General features: G+C 40.4%; 2 pseudogenes; both read right to left on the reverse strand.

The window, feature by feature from the left end:
* Window positions 1-1,969: 1,969 nt before the first annotated feature.
* On the reverse strand, window positions 1,970-8,897 carry LOC101329225 (large ribosomal subunit protein mL45-like; annotated as a pseudogene).
* Window positions 8,898-9,330: 433 nt separating this feature from the next.
* Window positions 9,331-25,315, reverse strand: LOC101329519 (dual specificity protein phosphatase 18-like; annotated as a pseudogene).
* Window positions 25,316-25,548: the final 233 nt, after the last annotated feature.

The following is a 25,548-nucleotide window of genomic DNA, read 5'->3' on the forward strand; positions in this document are numbered from 1 at the left end:
TCACACCCTGAATAAAGAATAGAAATAAATATTCATATTTTAATAAATATAATTTAAAAGTATACACATTATAGGGCTTCCCTGGTGGCTCAGTGGTTGGGGGTCCGCCTGCCGATGCAGGGGACACGGGTTCGTGCCCCGGTCCGGGAAGATCCCACATGCCGTGGAGCGGCTGGGCCCGTGAGCCATGCCCGCTGGGCCTGCGCGTACGGAGCCTGTGCTCCGCAACGGGAGAGGCCGCGGCGGTGAGAGGCCCGTGTACCGCAAAAAAACAAAAAACAAAAAACAAAAAAAACTGTGGCTCTACTGTTTGTTAAATGGGTGACTTTAGACAATTTGTTTAACCTTTGTGTGTCTCAGTTTTCTCAAGAATCAAGTACAGATAATATTTTCTTCCAGTGTTCCAATGAGGGTTTAATGTGATAATGTTTGGTTAAATTCTTAGCATAGCACCTAGTACAATGAGATGCTATCAGGAAATGTTAGTTTAATCTAACCCATAGGGCAGTTCTCCAGGCCTTCTGGTCATTTTGATGGCCTTTCTATGGGGGTCCCTTACAGCATTTCTTCTTAATGTTTACCTGTAGTCTCTAATTTTTCAATGATAAACACATATGACTTTCATAATAGAATTAAATAAAGCCTTTTTTATAATGATGACTTTTTGGTAGGCATAAACAAGCTTATTTTAAAATTTATATAGAAAGGCAAAGAACTTAAAGTTGGTAAAACAGTTTTGGAAAATAACAATAAAGTTGGAAGAATCACTCTATTTAGGCTAGAATGTCAAGGCTTACTCCACAGCTACAATTATTAAGAGAGTGTGATATCTGGCAGAGGACTAGACACATAGATCAATGGAACAGAACCGAAAACCCAGAAATAGACCTACAGCGAGAGATTGACTGATTAATTTTTAAAATTGGTTCACATAGTTGTGAGGGGCTAGAAAATTCAAAATCTTGCAGAGCAGGCCAAGCTAGGCTGGAGAACCAGTGAAGAGTTGATTTTGCAGTCTTGAATCTGAAAGCAGTAAATCTAGAGGCAGAATTCCTTCCTCCCTGGGGAAATCTAAGACTTTCCTTTTAAGACTTTCAACTGATTGAATGAAGCCCATCCACATTATGGAGGGAAATCTGCTTTACTCAAAGTCTACTGTGTAAATGTTAATCGCATCTAGAAAAATACCTTCACAGCAATATCAGACTGGTGTTTGGTGGAGGGAGGGGGAGTGGGGTTTGGTTTTTGTTTGGTTTTTTGAGGGATAAATGATTTCTTTGGATTTACATTCCCCTATGAAATACAAATGATGATTCAGTGAGTCCATGTATGAGAAAAGACCCTCTTAATTACATCATCTTTTATAAACACTAATTATTTTTCCCATGTCTGGATTTCCTGGAAGTCACATCACTCACAATGAAGCTTATCTTTCATTTCTGCCATTTTAAAGGCAGGCCTACTTCTAGCCTGAACCAGGAGAAGTACAGAACCCACAATTTGTCCAACACCCTGACAGTGTTTTATTTCAAACTCTGGTCCCTGCCCTGTGATTAGAAAGAAAATTCTGCCAGTTAGCTCCTGACAGCCTCTGCTGTGGGGAAAACTGGTATCAGACGTTCTCTGAAACATACTGCCTTTCATCTAGACTCAGAAGCTAGATGTGCAATTAGTAGAAGGAGGAAGAGGTGGTGGTAGAGGAGGGGGAGGAAGAGGAAAAGGAGGAAGGGAAGGGGGAGGAGAGGACGGAGGTGCATGGCTGTGCATACCAGCCACCCACCTGAGCCCAGCCATCAGCCATGGTTGTTGAGGATGAGACTGCTAAAAAGACTTAAGCAGGGTGGGAGAGAACCAAGGTAGTTCCTTCTACAGCATCATGGAGATGGATGACTACCCAGCTCCCCGATTCATAGACTTCTCTGCTTCCAGCCACCTCACCCGTGCTTCATCTCAGGAGTCATTTTTGCCATCAGGTTAGCTGAGGCTTATGGGCTTCTCCTTGTGGTTCTTCCCACAGTTTCAGCTGGGGGCCAGGGATCATTACTGTCTTAAGGTTGGGCTGCTTAGGAAGTATCCATGGGGGTACTGTTGCATAATCCAGCTCCCAAAGGGATTTATCTGGTGCTTTTCAAATACAACATACTCCAGGACATCATTGGCCACATCTTCCTGTCCCTACATCAAACAGCCAAACTGATCATAGACAGTCAGAGTCTGCTGGATGTGCATGAGGACAGGGACCTGGCCATACATGTTGCCCTGCTTTCACAGACTTCAGCAGTGAATCTGAACCACTGGAGTGGCTCTAAAGATTCTACAAAGTTCTGGCAGATGGGCTTATGTTTGATCCCAGACCACATCCAGAAAACAGTGATTAGTCACCAAGGTGTGAAGCCAGTCGTGATCTAAGTCGTTTAGATAAATGTGAGCGGCCATGAAGATATCCTTAGCTTTTTCAGGGAAGTCCTTCGTTTTAAAATTAGCATCATATTCTTTTATCTTCCGAACGGACAATTGCGAGGCAACATTCTTCTTCCATTGCTCAGGGCTCTGTGTCAGGCTTCCTTTGAAAGAAATGACATGAGAGCATCACCCTCAGGAAGAACACAGGCATCGAAGACACCAGCTGTACAGGTCAGATGTGTGAGATGCTCCAAACGTTCCAGAGGCATGACCAGTCGCACTTTCTGGGCATTCTATAAACTCCTTTTCTGATTCATATTTGGGTTCACAAGTAGGGGGTATGAAACGTTTTTTAGTTCTCACTAGAACTACAGCTATGTACTGAGTCACCAGGACTGGCTGCAGAGACCACCATTCTAATGGTCTGGATAAGCAAGACAACCTCCCCCGGCACGGGGGCTGCCATTTTTTTCATGCAAGGGCCTCTGGAATGGGGACTAAGAGTGAAGAGCCTGGGACAGGTGAGAAGGCACATAGGGTGGAGCTAGCTCCATATGGAATCCAACTGCGTACCATAACCTAGCCAAATTGACACACAAAATTAAACATGACAGTAGCTTTTTTTGATAGCCAAAAAATAGAAACGGATTAGTGACTAAACAAACTTGTATATCAATACCATGGAATACCACTCAGCAATTAAAAAAAAAAAAAGAGCAAACCATTGTTGCAGGCAACAACTTGGATGGACCTCAAAGGCATGCTAAGTAAAATAAGCCAGCCTCAAAAGGTACTGTATGATTCCATTTTGTCATTTAATTTTAAAATAACAAAATTATGCAGATGGAGAACAGATTGGGTTTAGGAATGGGGACAGGGGATAGGTATGGCTATAAAGGGACTGTAGGCAAGACTGATGGAACAGTTCTATATCCTAACTGTGGTGGTGACTACACAAATCTACAAATGTGATGAAATTGCATAGAACTATACACACACACACACACACACACAATTGGTAAAATTTGTGTAACCTCAGTAGATTCTACAAATGACATTTGCCTGGTTGTAATATTATACTATGGTTGCCCTTAAGGAACTGGGTGAAGGATACATGAGACCTCTTTCTATATTATTTTTGCAAATTCCTGTGAATCTACAATTATTTCAAATTAGAAGTTTTAAAAAGTGCGGGGGTTTAATTTGGTTAGGTTGTACCCAACCAAATTAATTATTCACAACTATCTGTGACCTGCTCACTGTACATCAACTATATTATATAGACTTCCTGTTGGTAATTCTGTGCTCCATTTTTTTTTTTTAACATCTTTATTGGGGTATAATTGCTTTACAATGGTATGTTAGTTTCTGCTTTATAACAAAGTGAATCAGTTATACATACACATATGTTCCCATATCTCTTCCCTCTTGCGTCTCCCTCCCTCCCACCCTCCCTATCCCACCCCTCCAGGCTGTCACAAAGCACCAAGCCAATATCCCTGTGCCATGCGGCTGCTTCCAACTAGCTATCTACCTTACTACGTTTGTTAGTGTGTATATGTCCATGACTCTCTCTGTGCTCCATTTTTAAAATCCATGAGCCTCTGATTGTTTCTCCGAAACCTGTAAAAGATTAATTATGGTCAGCCCTATTGGCAGACACCAAAAGAAGTTTGTAACCGTCGATCTCTGCTACACAATTTATTTCTTTATGGATGCTTCTCTTCTTTTACCCATAATTTCCTACTCGTGGAGGGAGGGAGGCAGGGAGTTTTCTTTGGCTGACTTGGTGTTTGGCAGCCACTTCATAGTGAAACTGGTCTGTGCTGGGCAACTGAGATGCAAACCAGCAGGTAGAGAGAGAGAACGACAGGTCTGGAAGACAAAGATTCCTGTCCAGATCTACACCTTGCACACAATGAAACCGCAGAAATGACTACTAATATAGTGCAAGGCGGGGAGGGGCATAGTTTTTCCATCAGTAAAACTTTGATGCCAAGGGGGCCATGTGCCCAACGCAGAAGGCAGAGGGATGGTGATAAAAGGAGCCATCTAAAACTAAATTGTGATTGAGCACCAGGATCGAATTACAAGATAAATTTCAAACGGTAATAAAAGTTTGCAAAGTCCTAGATGAGTTTTCTGAAAATGTCAATTGATATGCATTTACACATCTTACATCTATATGATTGCCCAATCAGATTGTAAGCTCCTCAAAAGTTGGACCCTAGAGTGGCTGGTCTAGTTTGCTGCAAGTACTAGCATTCAGTAAATTACAGAAGGCTACTCACATGTGCTCAGTACCTAGTCTTGGCGTTCTTTTGCACATGCAAATTCATTCTGTTTAATCCTCACAACTATGCCATTAGCACATCTTATTGCCTGCATTTTGCAGACGTGGAAAAGCACTCAGAAAGTTTTAGTGACATTCTCAAGGATTTATATAGGCAATAAGTGGGAGGACTGACAGTCAAATATAGGTCTGTGTGTCTGGCCCTAAGACCGTGTTTTCTCAATAGCAATCAATAGTTCATGATTATAGTTCTAATGACACAAAAAGTTCCTTAAGTTGCTTTCTGAATCAAGCAATAGTAAGTTATGCTCTATATCATTTTAGTGTTAATTGAAATTGGGAAGTCTGGATATAGTAACCCTTTATAGAGAATATAATTCATCTATAGTGCTTCCCAACATAAAAAATGATATTAGTTAGAGGGAGAGAAGGGAAAGGAAAAAAACTGAAAAGAGGAAAGAAAGGAAGGTTGACTCTGTGCTGGCTTTAGAAAGGAGCTTTATCCAAGTTTCAGAGCACTGTGAGGTTATTGCAAATTCTGAATTATAGCAGTTTCCAATTACAAAAATATTTTGGTGACATCTTAAATCTTGCAGGTAGTATTAGGAACTTGTGTTGAAGGACAACACAGATTGTTTGTGACAGCAATAGAAGGTACAAGTCTTGCCCCATGCAAAATTTTTACTTCTACCAAGTAATTCCAGAGGCATTTTTTTAATTAAGGGGTAATATAAAACAAAACAAAAATATCTGAGACAGCCTCTCAAATAGAGCACAGGATTAGAGCTGAAGTCTAATGTAAAATATAGAGTGAACTGCATTAGCTGCTGAAAATGTAGAACTTTACCTGAGTCCTGTATTCCTGGAAAACAGGGATGATCAATACATCCTTTCGTATTTCAGAAAACAACTTATTGCAAAGAATCACCCTTTCACATGTAACTTATATATAAGATGTTACAGAAAAACCTGAAGAAAACTTTTGGCCAACCCAATAAAACCCACGGATGACCCCACTGTTTATCTATGACAAGGCCAGACACAGACCCTTGAAATTTCCATTCTTTGTCTTATAAAATATTGGTTGAACTGTTTGTCCCCAGTGAACAATCTGGACACTAATGTGACTTGACCAAACTTTCATCAGGCTTCTCTCCTTCCCCCAGGATCCTGAACTGTGGGCCACCCTTGAGCTTAAGCAAGCACTGGGACACAGAACAAAACCCCTTAACAGCCTCTGCTGAGAATCAGCTGACCACAGAAAAAAAGACATTTTCTGCTGAACTGACCAATCAATCCCCTGCTCCCCCCACTCCCCACACTCAGATCTTTCTAACCTTGTTTACTCCTTCCTTTAAAAGAAACCCCTTTCTGCCTGGCCTTGGCAACATTTGTAGATATTATTATGGTCAGAGTCTTCTGTTGCAGTAGTTCCTTTCCTCTTACTGTAATAGTCACCCCCCCTCTCTCAACTGCAATAGTCTTTTCAAATAAAGTCCCTCCTTACCTAAGTCTGGATTTGTTTTTTATTTGATACTACCTAAAGATGGAGTTTCTAATATTTTTGGAAGCATTTTTCTCCTCTGTCAAAGTTTGCTTTTATTTATGATTTCTCTTTTATGGATTTTAAGTATTCATGCCTGGTTCAGACATCACACAGGCAGAGGGACCAAACCCTCTAAGGGTGTTAACAAGCTTCCCACATACCTCTTAGGTTAAAATGGAAATGAATAGGTAGGAGGGCTGCTTCCATATGCAAACACCTCCAGATAATCAATTCTATTCTAATACCTTGCTGGCTGCAGAATTACAGCTTCTGGGCCATTTAATTCACTTCCAGCTAATGCCTGAGGTGCCAATGTATACCAAAGAAAAAAGAAAAAGTAGATCAAACTAAAATATTTCCTTAGGTCACAGCAAGTTAAAAGCCTGGCCAACTCCAAATTTCACAGAACATCTTTGTCATCTTATCCCTGAACTGGCCCAAATAAAAAGTTTGCTAGTGTTTACAAACTATCAACTATGCACCTTGAAAATATTTATGTCATCACAAAAGTGATGAGACAACAAAACTGTGAGATGTAAACATCCAAGAGACCTTGAAAAGAGTAGGAGATTTGAAATTTTACCATTGATTATGATTATTAATCTGACTACATAATTTGTGGGGCCCAGTGCAAAATCTCAAGATAGTTCCAGCAGAGCATTAAACCAAGTGAGAGCCCTTCTACACACGGGTCTTGTGAGACTGTATAAGTCACATGCCCATGAATCCAGCCCTATTAATGGGATATCAGACCTAGCTACTACAGATTAGAAATTGTGATACTTGTGCCTAATATACTATTCTCAAAATTTTTTTCAGCATTCTTACTTCCATTTAGAAATGACCGGCCATATATCTGTTGCAAATAAATGCTGATATGCACTGAATTTTTTTTACATAAATGTTCATAGAAGCTTTATTCACAATCACCGGAAAAATGGAAAAAACCCATATCTTTCACCTGGTGAATGTAAAACAAACCGGTATATCCATACCATGGAACACCACCAAAAAGCAACATCATGGATGAATCTCTAAGACATCATGCCCAGGGAAAGAAGCCAGCCTCCAGAGGTCAAATCATGCATGACTACATTTATGTGACACCTTAGAAAAGGCAACTCCACAGGGATGGAAAACAGATCACTGTTTGCCAGAGGTTGGGGTGGTGTGAGGGCTTGACTACAGAGCGGAAGCATGAGAGAATATTTAGGAGTAAGGGAAGTGCTCTGTGTTCTGATTGGTGATGGTTATATAAAACCTTACATGTGTCAAACCCTTAGAACTTGTACATCCAAAAAAATTTTAATTTTATGGTATGTTAACTTGGAATTTTTTCAAACGAAACTAAGATTTTGTTATATATCCAAATAAATTTCTCTTAAAAAGTACTTTACATTTTCCATCTGAGTTTCTGCCAGAGAGGCTGCTTTGGGGGGCTCTGCCACATCAGCCCTGATATTCTGTGGGACTGTTTTTCCATCTGTAAAACAAGATCAGTCCAGAGCAGTGATTTTTCATTCATCTCTCTCCCCAGTTTCATCCCTGGGCACTTCTTTGTGAGGTAGGGGCACATTTGAAGAGAAAGAATGTTCAGCCTCCACTGGGCTCCAGACCCACAGCTCTGCATCAGTCAGAGCAGCTGTGCTTTGCTTTATTTCATATATTGTCTGCAGAACTTTCATTTAGAATAGTTGGTCCCAAGCCACATGGTTAGGTACCTGAGGAGTTTAAACAATCCCACATTCCAGGGCCTAGTGGTAGGGCCGACTCTATTGTCCCTTGGGCAAGTTCCCCCGTACAGCTTGGTGGTTAGCCAGACTGAAGCACTGGTTTAAATGGTCAATGATTCTAAACAAGATGTTTGAGGAATAGCTGGAATCATGCTCCTTGCTTCACAACCTTTGGATATACAATGGGATTCTGAAAAGGCTGCTAAATCTAGGCTTGCCCTGACATACCGTCTGAAAGGAACTTAAACTACCCCCTCCCCCCACAGGATGGATGATTTTGGGGAACATCACTTTGCACACAATAAAGGGCTGGGCATAGATGGGGGAAATGCTGTTATGAGGATGAAGGCACGGACCAAGGACCAGCAGGGCCTGAGAGTAGCATTAATACTAAGAGCCGCCCTTTACTCTAAGCAAGTACCCTGTGCCAGTCACACTGCTAGCAGTCCTTTAATCCTCACAACTCTGGGAGAGAAGGGCTGTCACTGTGGAGACTGATAAGGAAACCGAACCTCTGAGAAGCTACAGGTCACGTGATGACAGCACCAGGTCCCAGCCCACACCTCCAACCTTCCAAGCTAAGGGAAAACCTTGAGGCCTGACATCAAGCCTGCTCTCTCAGCACTCACCCCCAGAGAAAGGGACTAATGCCACCTTTCATCAAAGGCTGCTGGGAAGTCACCACAGGCACCTTGACACCTTGCCATCTGGAACAGCACTCAAAAATTATTTTTAAATTTTATGTAATGAAATGCTTTCTTCAAAAACTATCTTATGCTTCAGTCCAATCTATAAACCCAGAGTTAGACTGCTATAGTTGAAGGTCGGCGGAAGGGTGGCCTGAGGCTCCCAGGGCTCCCAGAGCACCACTTGATCACTTATCTAGCAAATTGGCACTTACTGTGAGAGGTACAGGAGCCATGATGCCTAAGGCCCTGGCTCTGCACTCCAAAGAATGAAGTGGGATTCTGGCTGACTTACTCCTGAGAAGTGGGACGGGGGGAGGGCTATTAGACTCCAGGCCTGCCACTTGCACTGAGCACTGCTGGCAGGTCCATCTGAATGGGCACCACCTGCCTCACCTCCTCCCTGGCCTGGCCCCAGTAGTCGTGCCCTGGCACTCACAGGGTAGGAAACTTATTTTCACCATCTTATATTTAGGGAGTTTTATTCTTCAAAGTTACGGATTATAAGGTTAAAAACTGCAGTCACCCTCCCTTTTTTCTTGGCCTTATAAGAGCCATCATCAGATTTTCTGTATCAACTAAAGTAGAATGTTCAAGTTCAGATCTTGGTGTAGGATCAACTGCAGACCCGCACCTCTGACCCCTGGGGCAGGGGCTCGCCAGGATGGCTCACCGTTTGGCTGCCATCAAACCAACCTCTTTCTCATAGACGTTAGGGATTACGTCCATCGGGGAGTTGACGGTGTGTGCAGTGTTCTTGCCAAACAGCTGGAACTCCTAGTGGACAAACTGCTCCCAAAAACCGTTGTTGGGCAGGATGAGTGCAGGCGCGGCCTAGTCCCGCCATGGGTGTCTGGCAGGGCCAGGCCTGGTCCTTCGCGAGGCAGCAGAGCTGAGGGCGGACGAGCGCTGGAGCAGAAACGGCGACTCTGCACAGCAGAGGGCGGCCCTGCTTCATCTCTGGATCGTGGGTGCCCTCAGCAATGGGGCCCAGGAAGTCGCAGAGGCACGAGATGGGTGCATCAGCCACAAGCATCTGCAGCTACTGGGTGTCCTGGTATAAGGTGTTCTCTACCTCCACCGAGACGTTGATGACCGCGGTGATCTGGTTGCAGGACAGCCTGAGCTTGTTGCTGGCGGCCACACCGTTGCTGGTGTACAGGCTGCTGGTGTTCTGTGAGAGGCCGCTGGCCGAGGGCTGCAGGAACCGAACCAGGAGGGCACCCCGGGTGCGGTCACCAAGGCGGAGGGGCGGCGGCCAGCAAGGAGCAAGGGCTGCATCTTTCTCCTGGGCTGAGTCCACTGAAAACTCTCAACCGTCGGCAGGTGGGCTCCTTTAGGGAGCAGCCACACCAAGAAATCTTGGGGAAAGGGTCCGGGAGAGAAAAGACAGGTCGCGACGTGGGAGCCACAATTCCCGCTGGTCCGGCGCTGCTCTGGTTTCCATGGCAGGCCTGAATGGGCCCTGCCTGGTCTTCGGAGAAAGCCCGGCCTCTGCCTCCCTGACCCGGCACTGTTTGGGCCCCAGCCCACCTGGTTACCCATCCACGATCGCGACAGGCCTCACGGCTACCCCTGTCGAGAAGTCTGCATTGAATTTTGTTGAGCATTATAAATAATTAGGTGATTCCTCCAAATTTCTTAAGGAGTTTGGAATGCAGTTTACTATCTCTTCTAAGCACAAAGAGAAGAAACCCCATTTAGTCTCCTGTATTAGATATTAAATCCAGAACAAAAACTATTGAGAATGGGAGTGCTTAGCATTGGAATGGATCTTTAAGAAAAAAGCCCTCTCTGGAAAACTTTAGGATGGGACAGACACCGGTTACCTGGGTCATCTCAGTAAGGTCATCTAAACAGCTCTGAGAGCTGGGCCCCAAAAGCCAAATGAAAGACTCTCAAAAAACAATCCAGAAGCACGAGAAAATAATGTCCTCAACCACCTAGAGTATTTTACTGATTTTCCAAGACACATCTGTGTCTCCACAAAAGCAAATACTCATATTGGCTACTTTTTCTCAAGTACCTGGAGAGTTCCCCACTGGCTGTTGCTGTTACTGACAGTTATTTAGGATTCATGATTCACCAGACTGTAGCTTAGAGGCTCTGGAGGGACACTGACCCTGCCAACACCTTGATTTTGGACTTCTGGCCTCCAAAACTGTGAGAGAATAAATTTCTGTTGTTTTAAGCCACCCAGTTTGTGATATTTTGTTACAGCAGCCCTGGGAAACCAATACACCTCTGTAGTCTTTTACTCATGAAAGTGTACCTTAACGCAAGAAAACGAGAGGGACAATCTTATAGAAAGAGCCTTGAATTCACTCTTTTTTTTAAAAAAGTATTTCCCAAACCTCATTATTTTCAATGTAATCTGTAACAAAAAACCTATGACACATTTTGCAACCAATCACAGCACACTCAAGCAACCAATCCACTGACTGTACTAGGAACTGCCAATCCCACCCAACAGTTTAATTTTACTGAGGAAATGGAGCTCCCAAGAGGCCAAATGGCTCACCAGCTTAACTATGTATTTATCCTCATACTCACCATGTTCTAGCAAGTTCCTTGAGCACAGGTAGAAAAAGACAACTTGAGGAATGTAGAGGATACCTCATCATTGCTCACATCAGTCCCCAAACTTTGCCCTCTGACTCCAGTTTAAGTCATTTTGTGCACGATGGCTGAATGCTGAAACTTCCATAAGCAATTAAGATCATAACTCTGACTCTGAAGGCTGATAAAGTGATGTATTCAGACTGCTGTACAAACCAAGAAACAGCTCAGTGTCCTGGGATTAGGATGTGACACAACATCCTGTGTCAGGGCATAGATCTCATGCAGGAGAGGAAGAGCGTCTGTGCTTTGATATTGCCATCAAGAGACTCAGATTTATTATTAAATCCTCATTGGGTAGAAAGACCAATGGTGAATTTATCAAGAAGCCTGCAGTATAATTTTGAAGAGAGTGAGTTCTCTGCACCTCAAATAAAAGTCTAATACAGGCCTCAAGTATAGCCAAGATAAAATGTCAGAAATTTGAACGTAAGAAATTTACAAGTGCAATTAACTAATATCTTTAGCCTGAAAATTGTCCTCTTGGTTAGGATGCCCTTCCAACAAGATGACTCTTGCTGACCTAGATTTCTCACCGTAATAGTCCTATTTGCATCCTGCCTAAATGTTAATTTAGTTGTCATCCATGTTTTGGAAAATAATATATCTATTTTTGAGACATAACCAAAAAAGTTATAAGAAACTAATTTCTCTGCCAGTAAATCTAGTCTTCTTAGAAAGAAATTGAAGAATCACATAAGTAATCTAAACATTCAAACAACACCTCCAAGGAGATCCAAATACTCACCAAATAATCTAATACTAGAGTTTGGGTCTAAAACCCTGAGTTAAAGCAGGATAACCTCCCTAAGGCACTAGAAGAGGAAAGAGTCAAGGGCAATGCTGGGAAATGCCAAGGGTCCAGAAAAGCCAGCAGATCTGCCTTCTAGCCAAAGGGATTGCAGTGGTATCTATATGAGAGAAAAGGTTAGAGCCAGGAGCCAGGCAGAAAGAAAGCCAAGAATACAATTGGGAGAAAGCAATTGGGGTCCTTGACAATGGCTTTTAATAAAACTGAAAGGGCCTAAAATGCCAGTGAGTCAAAGTAGATTAAAGACATGATGAGGTATTTTTCTTAATACCCACTGCTGATTTTATTTATAAATTAAACAAGAAGGGAGGGACTTCCCTGGTGGTCTAGTGGTTAAGACTCCGTGCCCCCAATGCAGGGGGCCCAGGTTCCATCCCTGGTCAGGGAACTAGATCCCACATGCATGCCGCAACTGAGAGTCCACATGCTGCAACCAAGACCCCAACTGCCGCAACTAAGACACAGCACAGCCAAATAAATAAAATAAAATATTAAAACAAAAAAAAAAACAAAAAAACAAGAAGGGTGACTTTGTCTATTAAAAAAAATAGGTTTTCTCAAAACCACTTAACTCCTGAGCCAGTCACAGCTCCTATTACCTCTTATAGTCTGTAAATGTGCCTGCCCTGTTCTCAACCCTGAAGCAGTCTGAAGTATACATGTTACCCATTGTAGGATCACTATGATTGATTGGATCAATACTAGACACAGGATTCAAGACCAGGCAATTCATTGTCTAGCCAGCACCCAATTAAAATACTTTCTCAAGAATCTAAACTAAGAGGTATACAACTGTACTCAGTGGGTAGAATGTAATTGAACTAAAGGGACATGTGACTCTGACTTAGCGCACCATTTTGGTGGAGACAGATGTGCAAATAGATGATAACAATCCGCAGAAAAAGAGATTGGAGCAACATAAAGAAAGAGGCACCTGAGAGCGTGTGGTCCAAGAAAGAGTGAGAGGGAGAGATGGGGAAAGTAGCTGCCTTGGTAACTGATGGCATAGCAGTCCTAAGTCACAATTTGTATGAAATATCTATAAGGACTTTGTCTCAGTAAAGTTTCTGTATCCTTTTGACAAATGTCTCGAATTTTGTCAAATTCTCAAAGTTACGTGATTTTGGCTAGAGCAGCACAATAAGTTTTTCCTCAAATAATACTCCTACTATTACCAGATGGCCCTTAGGTGGGCAGAACTGTCTTCTAGAGAGAAAAACAACTCTGGGAAAAGTGCAGATGCTATGAACAAATTATCAAAAGTATACTCCAAAAAAAAAATTTGGGACTTCCCTGGTGGTCCAGTGGTTAAGACTCTGTACTCCCAGTGCAGGGGGCCCAGGTTCGATACCTGGTCAGGGAAATAGATCCTGCGTGCAGCAACTAAGAGCCCACATGCCACAACTAAAGATCCCGTGTGCCACAACTAAAGATCCCGTGTGCCGCAACTAAGACCCAGTCCAGCCAAATAAGTAAATATTTTTTAATAAAATATAAAAATAAAATTCATGTACATATATACCTCTGCATGTAAAGCAGTATAGAATATTATAGATTCGTTGGTGTTAAATGGGACAAACTTAACTCCTGTTTTTGGGAAAGCTACAATAAACTTCACCCAGAGGTAACAATTGTTCATAATGATCTCAAATTCCACTGATATACATATCCCTTTTTATTTCTCTTCCTTATCCCTCAAGATAATGAAGACTACTCTGAATGTTACCTGAGGGAAAAGCAGTGATACCTAGATGTTTCTACAAGATGAATTCTAGGTGAAAAAAGTTGAACAAAGTTTAAAAAGAAAGAAAAAGCCAACTTCATCATTTTTACAAATTTTGCCTTCAGTGGAAGGCAAAATTCAAAAGGGAAAATATGCTGTGAAAAGAATATTTTTGATGCTTTTTGCCCAAAATATGCAGGATTACATAAAAAGAAGGGGGAGGGGAATAACAAGAAGACCTAGATTATCAGACAGGCACCGCTAGTTCCAACATGAAGATCCAAACATAGTCACTCTAATAAAATGGTATTTAAATGACACATTCAAACCCATACTCAAAATACAATCATGCCAGCAAAACCAATAGAAAGAATTCACTGTTTTTTTATTCAGAGGAGGAAAGAAATCTCTAAAAGAAAATGATGATAAGAAAGCTAGCAACAGCATTCTACACAGAACAGAACAGTCTGGCAGGCTGTCATTTCTGAAGAACCCTGCTCTCAAGATGGTTTAACACAAGGCAGTTCTTTCCAGAGAACCCGGAACACTGTAATGATGATTCAAACCAGGTAAAAAAGAAACAGTAAAAAGAAAGTGCTGAAGGTTTTCAATGTATTCTCATCTTAAAAGACATTTTCTACTACTTCAACAGAAGAGATGCCTTTGTGGTTGATTTTACATGCTTGCCTTAATAGTTTCTTTTGTGAATGGAAAAAGGCTTCAAATTATTGCAGTAAAGACTATAATAGCAGCATGTCCAGAAAGAACTAAGACTTACAAACAGACCATTCTATAAAAAATGCTGTTTGTATCAACTCTGGTTACCAGAATTCTTAGGGCAATGGGTAGAAAGTGTCCATTCGTTACGGGTATCTATACATAAATATATCTGGATGGCATATTTAACTCTGAAACAGAAGATGACAAAAGATTTTTGGGGAAGGATAAGTCCAAATGGTGAAATGGAAATCACGTATACAGTATTTAATGGGTAAGTCCATGTACTATGATGATTAAGATCTCAAAGCAGAACAATTTAGTTGAGTAATGGCTCCACTACATACCAGTTATGTAATCTTGGGCAAAGTAGTTAACCTCTCCAGGTCCTTATCTATAACATCAACATAAGAAGACCTATCTCATAGAGTTCTTTGGAAAATTTCGTAAACAAACACATAAATCACTTAACACAGAGCCTGAGTCACAGTAAGTACTGAATAAGTCAGTGTGATGATGATGATGATGATGATGACAATGACAACATCAGTTTCAAGTGCCTCCTCATTATGGATCCAATAATGATCTATGTGACCTGTGTGTCTGCTCAGGTCCAGTCCAAGCATTTTTTGTCCCCATGTTCTCATTATCCTACTTATCATTCTCTGTGTTTCCCTAGTCTTTTCCAATGATTTTAGATGTGGGGAGGCCATTTTCTTATTTCAGGTTCCCAGTAGTTCTTCTGAGTCTTTGAAACTACAAATACATAAAGTTCTCTTTAGAATCTTTACAAATAGTTTTTCTTCCTTTATCATTACCTTTAAATGTGACCTGCTCACTTTATTTACTAGTATAGGAATGGCATATGTTTGTCTCTCTGAGGCTGCAGTTCTTTAAATTCAACACCACTCTCTCGTGTTCTTTGGCATGTCTGTACTTTAGCAGGCAGTCACATTCCAATTGGATTCCAACTGAAAACAAATTCCCTAAGTGTGCAAAAAAAAAAAAGATACTTCCTTTATAACACCATTAAACATTATTCCTGACTATTAAATTATGTCATGGCTACTATCGTTCATCCTACACCAGCCAAGTATTGGACTCAAACAGTGAAAAAGAAATGCTTGTTAAACTAAACTGGATTATAATGATACCATGGAGCAGCAATGTTTCTGGGAGCCTTTGGACAATCTGTTTCAGCCTACTGAGGCCATGGCCATTGCTGTATGATGAGGCTTCCTTCATCTGGGAACAACTAGACATGAAAAACACTCAGTAGGAGATGATGATGCCACTGGTTTAGGATGGTCTATTCTCACAAGTTACGGGAAATGGAGGAAACAAAAACATGAGGAATTCTTCAATCTTACATCTTATTCTATCTAATATCACATGAATTTTTGCATGTTTGCTGCCCTGTAATTATTCTATTCATGAAAAAATTTAAGCCTGTCTCTCTGCCCAAATAAGAAAGTAAATGTTTTCATGTAGTGTTGGCATTTCACATCATCTTGGTTTAAAAAGAGGGCGCAGGTCAATTGGCCACCAAGGTAATAATCTTGAGGTCATGCCTATGAAGCTTAACCATGAGTGAACCATGAATGTGGTCCCCAATATTCTGATGTATAAATTATTCAAGGAAAGAGAAGTCACCAGCTAATGGGTGAAAAACCAGTGTGGGTAAGACCCAGTGATTCCTTAATATTATATTCTAGGCAGAAAATAAAACAGAATTTGTTGGGAAAAGAAAAACTACCTATTTTGTTAATATTTGTGATTCTTGTTTTATACACAGCTTAGTCATTTGCCTCTGCTCAGAGAGTTTGGAAGCCACCCTTATAAAGGACCTAGAAAACTACAATGCATATCCTTAACCTGATCTTTGACAAAGATGGCAGAAGGAGACCAGGACAGTGGACCCACGCCAGAAGGTCAACAGTTCTCAGGACATCTTATCTGACTGAACAGGTGAGGTGGGACCAGTCAGAGCACCTCATGTTCCATACCATGAGCAAACTGAGTACAACAACATTTCTGATCTGACCTAGTAAGCAGACAACACCCCAGATAATGGGTTGTTGAACAGTTTAGAAAGAAAACACTATCCAGTGTCCATGAAAATAATAAAAGAGTTAAATTCAGTAAAGAAAAAAAAAAAAACTACTACAAATCTATGTTGCATCCATAGCCTGGATAACCAGGGGGAAAGCAGCTATGTTCAAATCCAAACCACTGCCTAAACATACTTCCAAGTGCATAAGTAGTTTGGTTGTCCCTTACCAGTCTTTACAGGTCACTGTACTGTTTTATTGTCTATAAAGTGAGTTACACTAGATGATATATTTTATATACACACACACATACACACACACACACACACACATATATGTATGTATATATGTAATTATATATATATATGTAATTATATTATATTATATGCCTGGAGAATTACAATTGGTTAGTTTCTCAGAATTTACAAAAAGACTGCTATAATCTTTCAGGAAACTTCTTTTATTGGCTGGCTATTGCTACAAAATTGCTGTATGTCAATCAGCTACAAAGTCTTAATGACATACAGCAAATATTTTTCACACTTCTGAGGGGTTCTGCTGATCTAGGCTAAACATAGCTGATCTTGGCTGGACCACTCACTCATACATGTGTTTTTAGGTTGGCTCTGCACCATGTGACTTCATCCTTCTCATGGGACCACTGAACTAACCTGGGCATGACCTTCTCATGGTGATGGCAGAAATAAGAGTGAAAGTGCATTAAGCAAAATCTTTAAAGGGCTAAGCTCAGAAGTGGCACTCTGGCATTTCAACCACATTTATTGTCAAAGAAAGTCACATGACAAAGCCCAGAGTCAGAGCAGAAGGGTACTGCAAATTTACATGACAAAGAGGAGTGAAGGATTGGAGTCACTATTTAATCTACCACAAATCCACCATTAGGCAAGAATTATTCATGCTCCTCCTATCCCCCACCTGGGATGGTGGGGGTCCACCATCCCAAGACCCCCAAAAGTTTTATCTAACACAACATCAGGTTTGAATAACTTATAATAGATGTTCATGCAAGTCCTCCTGATCCAGAAACCTATGAATGAAGAAGGCAATATAGCTGCCTCAAAAACACACAGCATACAATGGTGGAACAAGGACAGGATAATCACAATAAACATTCCAATTCAAGGAGGAGGAAAATGAAAGGCAAATAACAGTTACTGGTATGTAGCAAGTCTGAAAGTCTGCTGGGAAAATGTTTCCAGGTCCCTCCACTTTAGGAGTCGTAAATAGTCCTTGATTTGACCCTGGTTATATTTCCCAAAAGTAACTCCCCAGTTCACTTTATTCATGGATCTTAGCTTCACTTTCTAGGATGTCCTTCCTTTCCATCATCCTCTTTGGTCACTTCTAAAGAGCTCAATAGAAAATATGTACTTTGAGAAAAAATTTTAGCCTGCTTTCTGGATACAAAACACTAAGAGCTCAGAAGGCTTTTAACATTTTATACTGCTCATTCCCTACTAGACCAGGCAGATGGCACTTCTGCCCGTACAGTCTTCTCAAAAATTTTGTTGGTTTCCAGTGTATTTCATTCATTTTACTCCCTGTGCCCAAAGCCATTCTTTGAGAACAATTGTTCTATTTGTCTCACTATCCCTAGACTTTGAAAGAACTGCTGTATCAGACTGTTGTGGACCTTGACCTTAAGATTCCTACAAACACTTGTGTGCAACAGAGAGCACATATTAGATTTCATCCTGATTCTTTCAGAAGTCAACAAAAAATCATATAGCCCCTTCTTTGACTTGGACTTTACTCTGGGACCATCACTTACTAGCAGCACCCCAAGTTTGACCTTTACCCCAGCCCAGACTTTACCTTACTCTGAGAATCTGTTACTGACTATAGAAGCTGGAGAAGAGAAACAATTTTATGTTCCAATTCATTAAGTCCTGGGCTCTCGATTTTTCCAATAAATTCTGCTTGCAAATGGTCAGTTCTTTTGAGTTCTTCCTTTCTTGTACTACCTTATATGCAGCTAAAGAGAAGCAGCTGATGTTTTCAAATTTTCACTGGGAGATCTCCTTGCCCAAATCCAAAGTTTGTTTAAGTACATTTTCTGTCTTCCAAGAAACCACAAGTGACCATTTCACCAAATGGGTTACCATTTTTTCAGTCTCCTATAATAGTTTCTTCACCATTTTTTCAAACTCCCACCATCAACTAGCCCTAAAAATAATGCTATGTATTTCAGGTGTTTATTAAAACAACATCCCATCTCTGTATACCAATTTTTGTTTCAATTCCCTTTGGTTGTAATATCAAATGACCTAAAAATATACTAGCTTCATATATATGACAAAATAACATTTAAAGATATATTTGAAAAGATCATAATTGAAAACTTTCCAAAATTGATGAAAAGTGTCAATCTACAGAACTTTTAAGCTCCAGGATCCCCAAGGCAGGATAAACACAAACATCACACCTTTTCAAACACAAAAAAAGACAAAGATAAGTAGTAACTTTTAAAATTAGATTTTCTGCTTTTAAGCAGAAGGGAGGAAGAAGAAGAAGAAGAAGAGGAAGGGGAGGAAGGATGATAAGGGAGGTAAGAGGAGGAAGAGGAGGAGAAGAAGACATTATATACAGGGTAAAATCCATATAAATAACAACCAACATGTTACCTGAAACAAGGAAGAACATACGGCAACGCAACAACATCTTTAAAGTGACATATCAACAAAAACACCCAGCCTAGAATTCTACATCAGGAGAAAATATCCTTTAAAAAGAAGGTGTGGCTTCCCTGGTGGCACAGTGGTTGAGAGTCTGCCTGTCAATGCAGGGGACACGGGGTTGTGCCCCGGTCCAGGAGGATCCCACATGCCGCAGAGCGGCTAGGCCTGTGAGCCATGGCCGCTGAGCCTGTGCGTCCGGAGCCTGTGCTCTGCAACGGGAGAGGCCAAAACAGTGAGAGGCCTGCGTACCAAAAAAAAAAAAAAAAGGTGAAATAAAGACATTTTTGGAGTGATTACAGCAGCAAGAATTAGTCTTCTGTACTACAAGAAGTGCTAAAAGTTCTTTCAGGTTAAAAAGAAATTATAACCAGATATAACCTTAAATCTGAAGGAAAATGTAAAGGCCACAGCCAAGTGTGTGTGTATATGTGTGTATTTTTAATTTTTTTAAATAAATTGCTTTTAAAAATATCAACAAAGTATTATGAAAATTATCACATATCTGGAAGTTAAATATAAGACAACAAAAACAAATGGGTGGGGGGAGGCTTTTAAGGTTCTTATACTCTTCATAAGGTAGGAAAATATTATTTAAAGGTAGACTGCAATAACTTAGATCACATTGTAAACTCTGGGATAGAGCACCCCATAAAATATTCAAAAATGTATAGCTAAAAGTCAATACATGAAATAAAATATAATAATAAAATATGAATTCACCCAAAGAAGGCCAGAAAGAGGTAATAGAGGAATAAAGAACTCCATAGGTGAGTTGTACCAGACATTAAAAAATAATACCAATCTTACATAAACCCTTTTAGGAAATAGGGCAGGAAGAAATGTACCCCAAGTTTTGATTACAAAAACCTGTAAAGAACATTTACAAGAAAGCTACAGACTAATACGCATCATGACCACAAAAGTCCTGAGCAAAATACTGGTAAACTGAATCCAGAAATACTAAAAAATAATAATAATAAACCATGACCAAGTGATATTTTTTCCCAGGAATACAAAGTTGATTTGACTTTCAAAAATCAATGGAGTGAATTTCTGATTTTAGCTCCAATATATAAAGGGCTTGAAAGTCATCTCTCCAGTTCTTCTAAAAGAAAAAAAGCTGAATGAATTAAAAATCAACATTTCTTCTAGGATCCATCAGAGAACTGAGGTCACAGGGCAGATCACTGCCCTGAAAACTGGCAAGACATGTGAAAACAGAGGATCACAGTTCACCACAATCAAAATCCACTGGAGCTATAAAGTTAAAAAGTGAAAGGAACACTTAAACAGTAATTGAAATTGCTGGAGACTGAGTATGAACTCGCTTGAGAGTTAAAAAAAGAACTCTAAAGATACAGTCTTAGGGGGGACTCCTACACTGCTGTGAGTTTTACATGTAGGCACCCCACCAGGTTTTCCCAGTGAAGACTTGAGAAAAATAGCCTCTGCTCCCAGGTGGGTAGGGGCAGGGAGTGAAGGGAGGGGGAAGAAGTAACCATTTTGAAATAATCCTGGAGCATTCTGTTCTCCATAACAAAGGGTAGCCCTCAAGGAAAGTTATTTTACCAGAACCTGATCTGACCTATCAGAAGGGCAGTTAGACAGCTCCGGTCCCCTCTAGGCTTCCTGTCTCACCTAAGAGCAGAAAAAAAAAGAGCTAAGAAACTTTCCTGATGGTCATACTTCAGGGACTCAGGCCCACTAAAATACTAAGATTTAATCATAAGATTATAGAATGGTTTCCCTCCCCTGTACCTTACTACCACATTAACAAGGCTCCAGTATAATAACAGTGGATTACCACTGAGGGAGGTACAAGGCAGAGACTCAATTTAAGAAAGGGTTTCTAGGGAAACCCAAAAACCATAGGGAAGACAAAACCAAGGATACTAGAGGAAACTGAACCTCTGCCATGCACAGCTATAGGAAACATTAAACATAGCCTAACTCCTAGCCAGATAAAACATAAAATCTCACACTAAACTTATGTTTATCTCAGTTCCTATTACCCAATACATCATGTCAAGCTTTCAAAAAAAAAGTACAAAGCATGTTAAAAGGCAAGAAAAAAACTCAGTCTGAAGAGACAAAGCAGGTGTCAGAACCTGACTCAGACATGGTAGAGATGCTGGAATTATTGGACCAGAAATTTTAAATAACTATGATTAATAAGCTAAGGGCTCTAATGGAAAAAGTGGACAACATGCATGAACAGATGGGTAATGTAATTAGAAAGACGAATAAGAAAGAATTAAAACAAAAGGCTAGAAACCAAAACCACTGTAACAGAAATTAAGAATGCCTTCCATGGTATCAACAGTAGACTAGACACAGCTGAGGAAAGAGTCGGTGAACTTAAAGAAATACCAGTAGAAATTCCCAAACTTAAATGAAAAGAGAAAAAATATTTTAATGTGGAACAGAATGTCCAAGAACTATGGGTCAATTACAAAAGGTGTAGCATATACATACTGGGAAGAAGGAAAAGAAACAGAGATGGAGCAGAAGAAATATTTGAATTAACTATGGCTGAGAATTTTCCAAAATTAATGACAGATACCAAACTACAGATCCAGGAATCACAGAACACCAAGCAGGATTAATACCCCCAAAATCTACATTTAAGTATATCATATTCAAACCATGGAAAATGAAAGACAAGGAGAAAATCTTGAAAGAAACCAAATGGGGAAAAAAAATCACCTTACCTATAGAGAATCAAGAATATGAATTACAGGGCTTCCCTGGTGGCGCAGTGGTTGAGAGTCCGCCTGCTGATGCAGGGGACACAGGTTCGTGCCCCGGTCTGGGAAGATCCCACATGCCGCAGAGCGGCTGGGCCCGTGAGCCATGGCCGCTGAGCCTGCGCGTCCGAAGCCTGTGCTCCACAACAGGAGAGGCCACAACAGTGAGAGGCCCGCGTACCGCAAAAAAAAAAAAAAAAAAAAAAAAGAATATGAATTACATCAGACTTCTCTCCAGAAACTATCCGAGCAAGAAGAGAGTGGAATTAAACATTTAAAGTGTTGAAAGAAAAAAAATCCACAGAATTCTGTATCTGCTGAAATTATCCTTCAAAAGTGAAAAGAGAAATTAGGACTTTCTCAGACAAACAAAACCTGAGGGAAGTTGTTGCCAACAGAACTGCCTTGCAAGAAATGTTAAAAGTAATGTTATTTGAAAGTTGACTTAGGGGATCCCCTGGTGGTCCAGTGGTTAGGACTCCATGCTCTCACTGCCAAGGGCCCAGGTTCAATCCCTGGTCAGGGAGTTAAAATCCCACAAGCCACATAGTGTGGCCAAAAAAACAGAAACAAAAGCCAAAAAAAAAAAAAGTGGACTTAGATTATACTGCAAACTCTAGAGCAGTCACCAAAAGAACATTGCTGGTGGGAATGTAAAATGGTGTAGCCAGTATGAAAAAGTTCGCCATTTCCTCAAAAACTTGATCATACAGTTACTATATAACCCAGCAATTCCAGTCCTAGGTATCCAAGAGAAATAAAAACATAAGTTCACACAAAAGCTTGTATATGAATGCTCACAAGAGAAGCATTTATAATAGCCAAAATGTGGAAACAATTCAAAATAGACATCAACAGTGAATGGATTTAAAAAGAAAATGTGGTATATGCAATGGAATATTATTTGACTATGAAAAGGAATTAACTACTAATACATGCTACAACATGAGTGAACCTTTAAAATATGCTAAGTTAAAGAAACCAGACACAGAAGATCACATATTACATGATTCCATTTACATGAACTGTTCAGAATAGGCAAATCTATAGAGACAGAAAGTAGACTAGTAGCTGCCAGGGGCTTGGAGGGAAGGAGAACTGGGGAATGACTGCCTAATGTGTACAGAGTTTCTACTTGGGATGATGAAAATGTTCCAGAATTAGACAGTGGTAATGTTTGTACAACATTGTGAATATAATAAAAACCATTGAATTGTAAACTGAATTGTGCAGTATATATTTCCAGCTACTTTTGAAAAGCAATGTAATTAATATTTATAGAATAAAGAAGAAAAGCTATATGATCTTATTAGACACAGAAAAAGCACTTGATAAAGTCAGTACTCATTCATAATAAAAATTCTCAGAAAACTAGGAATAAAGGGACCTACCACAACCTCATAAGGAAATCTATGACAAACCAACAGTTAACATAATATTTGATAGTGAAAGAGGGAAAACTTTTCTTCCTAAATCCAGGAACAAGCAAGGATGTTCTCACTCACTGTTATTCAACATTGTGCTGGAGGCCCTAATAAGGGATAATAAGGCAAAAGAAAAAGAAAGGAAGGGAGGGAGAATGGCATGCAGACTGGCAAGGATAAGAAACATAAGAAACAGAAATCATGGAATATCATTGTGACTTGAAGATAGCTCAGTATTTCTTAGACAGGACACAGGAAGAAATAAGTGTAAGAGAAAAATAATTGAAAATTTGGAATTTATCAAAATTTAAAAATTCTACTCATCTAAAGATACAATTAAAGAAAATGAATAGGCAAACCACAGAATATGAGAAAAGATTCAAGAGCATATACCAGATAACTGTTATCTTGGGTATATAAAAAATTTCTTACAAACAAAAATAAAAGACAACCCAATGAAAACATGTTCAACATCATTAGTCACCAGAAAAATCAAACTTTGAAAAATGGTCTGGGGGGAGTTCCCTGGCAGTCCAGTGGTTAGGACTCTGCACTTCCACTGCAGGGGGCACGGATTTGATCCCTGATTGGGGAACTAAGATCCCACAAGCTGCATGGCATGGCCAAAAAAAAAGAAAAGAAAAGAAAAGAAAGAAAAGAAAAATGGTCTGGCAGCTTCCTATAAAACTATACCTCTTATTTATGACCCAGCAATTCTAGTCTTTAGTATCTACCCAAATAAACAAGAATGTTATTCAAATTTTATCCTTAGCAACTTCATTCAAATGAGATAAAAAGGAAACTAAATGTCCATCAACAGAAAAATGGATGAACAAATTATGGTGTAATCACACAATGGAATACTATAATACACAATGGAATGGAATAAAAAAGAACAAAACAGTGATACATGCAACAAATGGATGAATACCAAAAGGAGTATGCTGAATGAAAGAAGACCTAAAAGAGCTCATAATTTATATTTTATAAACTTATATGAATTTTTTTAATAAAATGAGCAAAATTAATTTATGGTAGAAAACATCAGAACACTGGTTGCCTCTGGTGGGTGGTGACAGGAATTGACTAGGAAGGAGCAGAAGGCAACTTTCTGGGACAATGAAAATATTTATACCTTAACAGATTTGAGTGACAGTAACTTTAATATACGGATCAATCCCCTTACATGTCACCAATGTCTCAGTACCAACTTCACCACTCCTACACTGGTGCAATCACACGCCTCTACCCATTCAAACACCCCAGGCTGAGCCACCCCCACCTCCCCACAACGTGGACAACCTTCTCAGCCCGCTCTGCCTCCAACACGCTGCTCTGGGCCACTGCGGCTCACCAACACGTGCCTGCCTCATTCAGCACCATCTTGGGACTTTAGGGGGAAGGGCTGTTCTTTTACATTGGAAAAGACCCTTCCGTTTCATTTGAGCCTTCAAAGACACTATGATGTAGGCAAGGTATGTCATTTTAACCCATTTTACAGGGTACAAAAAGTTTAAAATCTTCTCCCAAGTTCCTTATTGGTAGGTGGGCACAGTCCAGGATATCAGACCCCTACTCTAATGTTGCTTCTACCAGCCTTAGAGTGAAGTCCTCATCCGTACCTCTAATCCCTAAATCTTGCTTTCAGAACCAGGGGATTCGGAGAACAGAGAAGCAGGCAGAATAACAAAATGCAACCTGCCAACAGCCTCTGTGGTTAAGGTGAGAACCACCATAACACACCTCTCATTCAGTTGTACAATCTGTTCCTGCAAAATAATCAGCCAAACCAGGATACTTACCTTCATGCGCTTCTGATGCATACCCCACGTGCCAGGCCCTCCGGTTCACTTCCCCAGTCATTCTCATAAGAGGAAGAGTTAGATTAGATTCCTATGCCTGCCCTAACAAATTACCACAAATTTGGTGGCTTAAAAGAACAGAAATCCAAAATCGGTTTCAACGTGTTTTTAAGCAGGGCCTCGCTCCCTCCAGAGGCTCTATGTAAGAATCCATTCTTTCCTTTTCCAGCTTCTAGAGCTGCATTTCTTGGGTCATGACCCCTTTCTCCATCTTCGAAGGCAGCAGAGTAGTAT

This window comes from Tursiops truncatus, chromosome 16, assembly GCF_011762595.2.
Source record: "Tursiops truncatus isolate mTurTru1 chromosome 16, mTurTru1.mat.Y, whole genome shotgun sequence".
Taxonomy (NCBI): Eukaryota; Metazoa; Chordata; class Mammalia; order Artiodactyla; family Delphinidae; genus Tursiops; species Tursiops truncatus.